Here is a 10,707-nt window from a genome sequence, read left to right on the forward strand (position 1 = left end):
ATGTAAAGTTGAAATTTTCTTAACATACACAGTCCTCGTTATTCAATTTGTAATAAAAAATGCAACTTTAAAAAACATGTATAGTTCATTCACTGAATAAGCTGATAAGCTGTACTTTTATTTAGAGCATAATACTTTCATATACACTGCATTTCACAATCCCAGTGTAGCAAAATTACTTTCAGTTTGTAAAACTACTCCACACTGAATTTCTTAAAATTTTGAAGAAAAGTTGAATTTTTTTCCCCAGAAAAAAAACAGGGAAAAAGCATTTTTCCTGTGTTTTAAAATGTCTGTAACTTATACATATCTAGTCCTGAAAAAATCTTCCAGGAAAGATCTGAGTCCAGAGAGGTCCTGAGGCCAGAAGGGTGCTGAGTCCAAAGAGATCCCAAGTGCAGAGTCATGAATCAAGAATCTGGAAGAGTCCTGGGTCCACAGGGGTCTGGAGTCCAGCAGGGTCCTACACCCGGAGGGGTCCAGAGGCATCCAGAGTCTAGATAATTGCACCGTCTAGAAGGGTTTAGGGTCCTTTGTCAAGCATTCAGAGGAGTCCAGAGAGATCCTCAATCAAGAGTTCAGGAGAGTCCTGAGTCCAAAGGATTCCAGGCTCCAGAGGGGTTTAGTCTTGAATTAACAGTCCAGGAAAAACACCATTGCCTATCGTGAAACTTTCTTAACCCCCCTGGCGGTATTCCAGAGTCTGGCTCGGGGTGGAAGTTTTGTACCAAAAGCGGTAACCCTGAGCCAGATTCGGGACCGCATCGCTGAATCCAGGAGGAGGTTTACTTACCTTCTCCCTTGGATCCAGCGATGTCCCCGCGCTGTACAAGCGATTCATCACGGAGCCGATCTCCTTTCCCTGCGAGCGTTGTGACGCACGGGGACCGAGATTGGCACCAAATTCAAAAAGTGAAACACACACATTACATATAGTATAATGTAATCTTACAGATTACATTGCTGTATGTAATTATTTCACATCCCCTTTGTCCCTAGTGGTCTGCCCAGTGCCCTGCATGCAGTTTTATATTATAAAAACTGTTCTTTAAGCCTGGAAACTGGAGATTGTCCATAGCAACCAAAACTGTCCCTTTACGTCAAAAATGATTTTAGACCAGCTAGAAAACAGCGATAATAAATTGGAATCACTCGCAGAATTGAGGGATATCGATTTGTGGGGAGATCCGTCATCAAATACTGAAAAGTAACGACAGTGACAATTCTGCAACTGAGCAAATTTCTGTGTTTTTGATTTGATTACATTATTGAATAATTATTATTATTATTATATTATTATTTGGTATAATTATTTATAATTATTTATTATTTATAATTTATGATTTCATTTTTCAAACTTTATCATACCCGGGATGTCTGCTAGACTCTGGTTTGGACAGATTTAAGTGAGTTATTCCTAAGAATTACAGGACTACAATATAAAGCGCCAAATTTTCATGCAAAATAATTGTACCGCTTTCAGCACCTAAAATCCGAAATAATCATACCGCCAGGGAGGTTAAAGAGGACCACCACATCCTTTCAATGGTACCAATAGGTAGCTGCATTTCTCCTGCTCATTGATTTTTGATGCATCGGTTGTTGTTTATTGCTACTTGCAGCATTGTTCTACACTCACCCAGTATGTTTCAGACATGGCCTTCTACTGGTAGTAATGAACACCAATCCAATTCTCCTCTCTCTGATATTGAATTGTGCCACTGTCATTAAACCACTGCATGTCCTATTGTCAGTCTTGTTAACTACCTCCTTTCTTCAGGGCTTTCGGATTTTTGAAAAATAAACCCCATTTATGTTATAGTCCATTTATTGCCATTGGTGTGTTGGTGTGTGTTGTTTGGTCCAGTAATGAGGTCATCAATGGAAATGGTAGGAAAATCTATAATTCACCAGTAGTTTCTACAAAGGCAAGAAAGCTTGTGAATCTTATTTATTTGTTACCCTTTAAATTCCAACATCTCTCATGTGTGGTATTTATCTAATATATATATATATATATATATATATATATATATATATATATATATATATATATGTATATGAAAAAAAACTCTTTTAGACAAACAAGCTCCAGATTTACCTCTAAATAAGGCTTTTAGATGCCAAAAGTTTGTTTTTGTGTTTTCTATTAAGCAGCTTGTTAACTGCAATTATATTACTTTGTATACTTGGCACCAGTTCCTCGGCCTACCTTGTGTTCATATTTATTCATATTCTCTATGTTGATAGCATAGGAAGGTTTCAATAGTCAGAAAAAGTTGAAAGGTATGGGATAGACTTCCAAAAAGTGCAAGATTATTTAAAAAATGATTAACGAAACTGGATATTTGTAGAAATATTAATTGTTTCTAGAGTTGTAAGCATAATTTAAATTCATGAAAAAGATCATACTTCATTCATAAAAACTCTTCTACTTTTAACACTTTCAAGAGAAACACTATTGATACACCTGATATGATTACTTACTAAAGGGTCCTTTTTTTCCTTTTGGGAAAAAAGCGACACTTGTTCCACGATTATGATTACAAGTCTGAACTTTCTGTTTAAATCAGCTAAATACTTTCTAGGTGCATCGAGACAATTGGTGTGCAATGTCTTACAGCTTGTTTTCTGTAGTAAGAAAGCCTGGTCTCCTTGCTAACATGCTGATGACACAGACCATTGCTTTCTGTGTGGAAAGTTATCTCTATAGAGGTCTGATACATCTTCTACTGCAGGGATATGCAATTAGCACACCTCCAGCTGTGTCAGAACTACAAGTACCATGAGGCATAGCAGGACTCTGACAGTCACAAGCATGATGCCCAGAGGCAGAGGCATGATGGGACTTGTAGTTTTGCAACAGCTGGAGGTCTGCTAATTTCATATCCCTGCTCTACTGAATCAAACCTATAGCTCAGCAACCAGCAAAGCTAATGCTTCCTGCTGCTTGGAGAGCAAAAGTCCTTCTCTACAGCATGCTTGTTGGGTATAGGCTTTTCTCCTACTTTTCAAACAAATGCAACAGCAAGACTTTACAGACCTTTTACTTAATGCACCTAGAATGTATTAAGTTAAAAGTTTAACTGGACTTAAAGATATGTCTGTATGGGAAGGGGGTGGGTGGATATTATAATAGTACCCACTTGTGTTCTGAATGTTTTGCGAACATCAGAAAGTGGTTTCCTCACATATTATATAGTAATTAGAATATGTTCTGGTTGGGTTTCCTGAAGACGCCCATGTATGGGTGAAATGTGTTGGGGCAGGACTTCATCAGCCATCACATAATTTCCAAGTATGTCACGTCCTCCCTGTGAAATGCAGGCTGGTTGCAGTCACTTGGAACAGAGAAGGTGGCGGGTGTTATTGCTGGATACACTGAATGTCAGCAGGCACTAAAATATGTAAGTGCATTTAGTTTATTTTTGCTGATTTTATTAATAAAAAACGTTATGTGCAATGATTTTTGTGTTTCATCTGTTACAGGTGCGTTCAGCTGGGACTGGCTTCTTGTGGACTGGAGGACTGGAGGAGTCTGTTCCTTTTATTGCCACTTTTTTGACCCATTGAAATAAGAGGGTCAAAAGCTTTTGGTGAGTCTACATTGTTGTCTTATGAAGTTTGGTTGAACCATGGGCACCTGCTCTTTATATGGGACTTTATTATTGAGCACTTATATAATTTGGTGCTCACTAAGGGTGTCTATAATCACTATTTGGCACTATTGCTGCTTATTTCATTATACTTCTGATATATAAACACCTAATTTTTTATGCTTACTAAGCTACTCTAATGCATTAACTTATGATTTATGTATTAGCACTGTTCAGACTACTTTACTTTACAAGGGACTTACTTTTACTATAAGTGAACATTTTTGGTTGAATATTGCAGAGAGCAACATAGGTAAGAGGCTCATGACTTAACATACAACCAGAAAAGGTTGGAAAAGAGACATGGGGAGATAGTAGGAGGCAATGCCTCCTAAAATTAGTGCAGCCCCTTCACAACAATGTCAACAGTTTTCAATTTCAGAACTAGTGAGTGGCCAGAAAAAGTTACAATAGGGAAATACATAACAGATTCATTTGGAAAACTTTTCAAAAAGAAGGTTTTCAAGGTTGATGTGGTAACTACATGAAAATTGGATCTCTGGTGCTGGTAACATCATCTATGGGATGCTCCAGGTAATGGCAGAACAGCAGAGCAGGGGGGAGAACTCACAATGAATGATGTACTTTGGAGAGCAGTGAAGAAATGAGTATAAAGGTATTAAAGTAAATAACTTGCAAAAGTATAACACAGGAACCAAGAAATATACAATAAAAATAGGGGGAGGGGCTAGGAGTTCAAGAGGGGGTCAGACACTGGCAGAATGTAGGAAGGCTGTGCTCACTTAGTGACCAGGGTATACTTTGTGGTGAGGTTCTATATTGTAAGAGAAGTTAAGTCAAAGCTAACGGGGGAAATTTTCCATCAATGAAGTCTAGGTCTGGATGGGTTTACTGTATCTATGGTGCCTTCTTGCAATGCTTATTGTTTTTTAAAAATCATATTTTATGAGACTCTGTGCTTGAACTCTTGGATGGACAAGCGTTTCATGTTATTCTATAGTAAATGTAGTCACCCATGAAAAATACAGTGTCCTTACAAAAGTCAATGTCTGTAGTTGACTCTGATTCTAACCCGCCAATGGAATTTCTAAGAAGGTTTGAACTTGGCAAGCCATGTAAATTGAATTTTTTTTATATTTTCACAGACAGCTTCTTTTCTGGTTCTGTGTGCTGACAAGAGGCTTTAACACAACATTGATTTTTAGCATATTCTACTGTAATTTTGCTAGCATAGCTTAGGATGTCAGTGATCTGCAGTCTTATTCATACAACGCAAAGAAAAATCAACTTCACCGACAGACGAAATTGCAGCTGCAGAACAGATGGACGGAATCTCCTGAGTGACAATTTAAGGGTGTCCCATGTGTAATGTCTGTATGCCGCGATAATGTGCAAAAGAAATGAAAAATACTTTAATATTTCCCTCTGCTCCAAATATGATTTAATACGTTAGAGGACATGAAAGTGGCACTTTGATGATGGGAGAGAGGCTTCGATCCTCTGGAATGAAGTCTATTGGGAGATATCCATTATATTACCAGAAGTACCAGAGACCACTTTAGGGTACAAACTCGTGTTTACATTAACACTTGAAGGTTTACAAAATAATATTTTGACAGTTTAAATCCCTGTGCTGAAACCGGAGAACTCTCGGTGGTATGGTGGTTCAGCAAACCTTTGCCAAGCTCTAGTGCTTGAGTTATCTGTTCTGAAAAAAAAATATTTCCTTGGTTGAGTTTAATAGTCAATCAATATCTTGGAAGATGTGGCCACTTAAAATAAATACATGTACAGTTATATAAATACATATAGGTAGGTCAATAACTTTGTTCAACCTGTGATTCTAACCTCTGGTTCTTGAAAGCATCACCAAGACATGCAACACAAACTTTTTGACTATAATGAAAGTGTTGTCACCTCAGTGGTTCTCCATAAATGGTCATGCTGCTGAGAGCTTAATGTCAGGTGGTATTTATCTGACTGGAAATAAGAACCGCCCATTTATTGCTGCAAGCATTCTCCTACCCCGATGGTAAACATGTCTTGTAAGATATGTGTAATGGTCTTCATAGATCAATGAAAAGCTAAATATACTACTAGTATTTTGGAACAAAGCTGACATTTCATATAAGGTTTATGGTTTAATCTGTCTCTGTTCTTATCTATTGTGTGGTCGTGAGTTGTGAGTAAAGACCTAAAGAATAAATTAGTGAGTAAATGTCTTAATACACATAAAGTCAAATGATCCAGCATGACTTCCTGATGTGACATATTACCACATGGGAGGTTATAGTGAATGTTGTTATATGTGGCCAACTGGAAGATGTTTTGAATGAAAACCTAGAGCTTGTTAGGAGGAGTCTATTTCCCAGCTTCTGAGAAAGCTTTGAAATCTCTCTTGAAGATCTTGAGTCAGTATTTAGGCAAAAAGTGACTTACTCAGCCTGGGGCTTTTCTTAAAACCTCCATCATTATAGGAAAAAATTTGTAGGATTATGGTACTTAAGCACATTTGCATAATTTATCAACAATTCAGACAGTTTTGTTTTTAAGCAGAATTACAACCAAAACATTTTTTCATTTGAATCTCAATCTGTTTTTTAATGCTTTATGTGTTCCCGTTGGGTAGAGGTTTTAAGAGGTGGAATATTCCATGATCTGCTAGTGCTGATCTCTCTATTATTACATGACAATAAAATCTTGTTTTGGGGAAAGGATATTTAAAGCAGTAAAGGAATTATAAAAAACAGAATGAGAAGACTATAGGTTAACAAGAAAGTGATTTTCACTTGAATATTTAAATTCAAATGCTGATCACAGTGACAAATATTGTAAAACATAATGACATTTCAGAGAAAAGTCTTCCCTTAATAAAATCTAATCCCATTTATAGTTCTTTCATGGCCTAGGAATAGCCATTTCATTCAAAATTAACATTATGGAATTGTAGGGCAAATACACAAATGTAAACAGAGAAATGCAATGCCAAAATGTAATAAGGAAATACGCTCTCACAGAATGCCACTTTTCATCAATTTTCCCTGTAGTGGGCATCACGGGTTTTTCCTGTTAGCAGATTTTAGCCCTGTCTCAAAAATAATAGTTTTGTCCGTCCAGCTTATAATGCTTTTATGCAGCCTTCAAAACAATGTCACAAAGCAATCAAAATCTTATTTTGTGTTACTGCCATAGACTTAATCTTCTTAAGTGTTTCTTTATTCTCCAATATTTGCCGTGTGCATGTATTAATGGTAATCTTTTGATCTCCATATTAGCTGCATGCAACTAATTTGTTTTTCTTGTTGTGTTTGACTCACACTACATATGTATAGTAGATGGATAGATAGATAGATAGATAGATAGATAGATAGATAGATAGATAGATAGATAGATCAATACTTTATATAGTCAGAGTTCTTCAACCGAGACAGATATGGAATCACATAAAGACACCTCAAGACTCACAACATAAAACAAACCTGGGGTGAGTCCTGGTTAGCTGGTCGTTTGCCAAAAAAGGGGGCATACCCAAGATAAGTAATGATTGTAAATGAGGTATGTGCCAGAAGGTGCCTTGAAAAGGGGAATGGGTGGGATGGTATCACGCACCGGAACTGACAAGGAATGCAGGTGAGTGAGCTGCTTATATAGCTGCTTATATACCCCCCGGACTCCTCCCATAAATTCAGGCTACCATACTGGTCTATATATATATATATATATATATATATATATATATATATATATATATATATAGTGCTTACCCCTAAAGGGGCCGCTGAGAATGTACCCAGGTCTCCCACAATAGTACAGGGGGTGCCAATCACAAGCACAGTTCCATGCAACGACAATTAAGACTCCGTTAAGGGACTAAGGGTCTTTTTAGTGCTGAGTAACTTTTACAGAAGTGGGGTTTAGGGTCACAGGATACTCCAAAAGGTTAATAGCAATCAATGGGAGGGTAAACTTCCTAGTAGAAAGCATCCACGTCTAGATCCTCTGTGAGGGAGATTAAAAATCCTTCTCCAGACCATGGCCTCAGGACAGTGCTCTCAAGCACAAATTCTATTACAGTGGACAAACACCAGCAAATGACATGACCCCTAAAACATTACTGACTGTGGAAACTTTACACAGGACCTTATGCAACTTGGATTCTGTGCCTCTCCACTCTTCCTCCAGACTCTGGGACATTGATTTCCACACGAAATGCTAAATTTTCCACAGTCTGTGATGATTTGGGGATCCTATCATCAGCTGGTTTTGGTCCACTGTGTTTTATCAAGTCCAAAGTCAGCACAGCCCTCTACCAGGAAATTCTGGAGCACTTCAGATGCTGGAGATGCTGATTTTGTTTTCCAGCAGCACACTGCCAAAAGTACCAATACCTGGTTTAATGATCATGGTATAGCTGTGCTTGATTGGCCAGCAAACTCGCCTGACCTAAACCCCATAGAGAATCTGTGAGGTATTGTCAAGAGGAAGATGAGGGACACCAGACCCAACAATGCAGATGAGCTGAAGGCCTTTATCAAAGCAACTTGGGCTTCCATAACACCTCAGCAGTGCCACAGGCGGATCGCCTCCATGCCATGCTGCACTGATGCAGTAATCCATGCAATCGGAGCCCTAACCAAATATTGAGTGCATACTATACTGTACATGGACATACTTTTCAGTCAAGCAACATTTCAACATTTCTGTGTTAAAAATACTTTTTTTTTTTTTGGTCTTATGTAATATTTTTTTTTTTGAGATACTGAATTTTGGGTTTTCAATAGCTGTAAGCCATAATCATCAAAATTAAAAGAAAGAAATGCTTGAAATATATCACTCTGTGTATAACGCAGTTTCACTTTTTGAATAGAATTACTGAAATAAATGAACTTTTTGATGATATTCTAATTTTATGAGATGTACCAGTGTGTGTATTTATATATATATATATATATATATATATATATATATATATATATATATATATATACAGTTCTTATTTGTTGGCAAGATGGAATGCAGTATGTTATCAAAAAATACTGGAGGAACATTTGAATTCATCAGCCAGGAAGCTGCACATGGGACATGCTTGGACATTCCAACATGACTAGGATCAAAAAACACAAGTCCAAGTCGACCTGTCATTGGCTACAGCAGAATAAAGTGAAGGTTCTGAAGGTCTGGACCCAGGTCTTTAGCTTTAAAGGACATTTTGTTTACATGCTAAAAGAGATTGCCGTAAACCTTACAGGATGAGTATATATTTTCAGCTACTAGAAAAAATGTTTCTGTTGCATGAAATTGATGGAAAATAAAATTTTGTGTGTTTTTATTTTCACCTGTTTCATACTGATTACAGCATATTCTTATCTTTTCATTTTTATAATACAATTTGAGGAAATACAATGTTTTCAGATCCGTTAGGGTGGATTTACTAAGCCTGGAGGGTGCAAAATATGGTGTATGATAGCCAATCAGCTTCTAACTACAGCTTGTTCAACTAAGCTTTGACAATAAAACCTGAAAGCTGATTGGTTTCTATGCAGAGCTGCACCAGATTTTGTACTCTACAGTTTTACTAAATCAACCTCTTTCCTTCCACATGCTTGTACTCCATTGAGGTTATAAGGCATTTCCCACAGTGGAATTTTCTTGATGAAGACAACATTGAATTATACCTACAAAATATGTGCTGAAATAGGCACCTGTAGTCTCCATCATGTAAAAAAGTGACATTGGGAGACAGGAACAGAGTGTTATCATACTATATCAAGAAATGTCAAGAATTCTTCATGGCAGGATCAAGGTAAAAGGTATTATTTTAATAAAAAAACATAACAGAACAAGAAGGACTTTGAAGGTGGCCACTCATTACCCCAGGCAATGGAAGTGAGGAATTTATAAAAAAATACAAAGGTTTATTCACAATACTATTTTAATACAATTGGTGTAAAAAACACTAGTTTTATATGTGACCTGTTATTCCCAATGAAATTGGAATATAATTGACCCAAGGAGATCCAGCCTGTATAAGACATAAATATACATTAAGACAAAGTAATAGTAACAACAATTTTCATAGATGTATTTGGCTAGATCATAGAAAGTGCTGATCTTGATCTCTGATCTCTATGTCTTTCGCCAACCATTGGCTTCTTCAGGAGATCATACCAACAGAGGCACAAAAACGCTTAGTCCAACTGGCCCGGTCCAGGTCAACCCGATGGATGCGGAGGGCAGCACACCAAGGATAATACAACTGATAGGGAAGTCTATAGCTTAAAAAAATAAATAAATTGGAATTGGCTGATCCAGATAAGGTTGTTAAATAAGGTAATTTAAATTCATGTGGTAAGGAAACTTAGATGATCTAGTATGATCTATTTAGTTGGTGTAAGTTTACATGACCCCATCAAAAAAAAAAAAAATCTAAAGAATTAAAAATATTGATAATGCTTTTTGAAAAGACATGAAAATTTTTGCGCTTATATGACCTATGTTTATTGATGTAGTTGATGGTTGATGTAGTTTTGACTTTGTTTTTGTGCTGACTAGTCGGTAAGTACAGTATGTTGATTTTTTTTTGTATTTTATTCCTCCATAGACTTTTGTACATTACTTTTGCAAAAGCTGTAGATTTTAAAAATATTGAAAATTACATTAACATGTTAAGGTTGGCATGAGATTTTAGAGATTAAGTTAACATCTAATTTTAATGTTCTCCTTTAATATACTTCTCCCTCCCTGCCACAAATGTCCCATATTTTCCCTGTAAATTCCCTTGATACAGCCTATTGCTGTGCCATGAAAGTGCATTTTGACCCACTTGTTGGTAATCACGGCCTTAGAGTATTTCTGGAGGTAGGCCATTATTTATAAGTTGTTTTGCCAAGCATAAATAGTAATCAGTTTCAAGTTAATCAGATAACCGACAAAATGTCTCGTTAACATCGCTTTCATTTTGAATTACCAGGTCACACTGCCTACTTGGAGATGGTTGAAGTGGATTCCCAGGGACTCTTGGAAAAATTCACAGATACTCTTTGACGGGCAGTGCTTTTTTTAATGCTTCTTTCTAGAACAACTGAGCTTT

Source organism: Lithobates pipiens, unplaced genomic scaffold (genome assembly GCF_037356315.1).
Source record: "Lithobates pipiens isolate NorthernLeopardFrog02 unplaced genomic scaffold, aLitPip1_a1.2 Scaffold_23, whole genome shotgun sequence".
Classification (NCBI taxonomy): domain Eukaryota; kingdom Metazoa; phylum Chordata; class Amphibia; order Anura; family Ranidae; genus Lithobates; species Lithobates pipiens.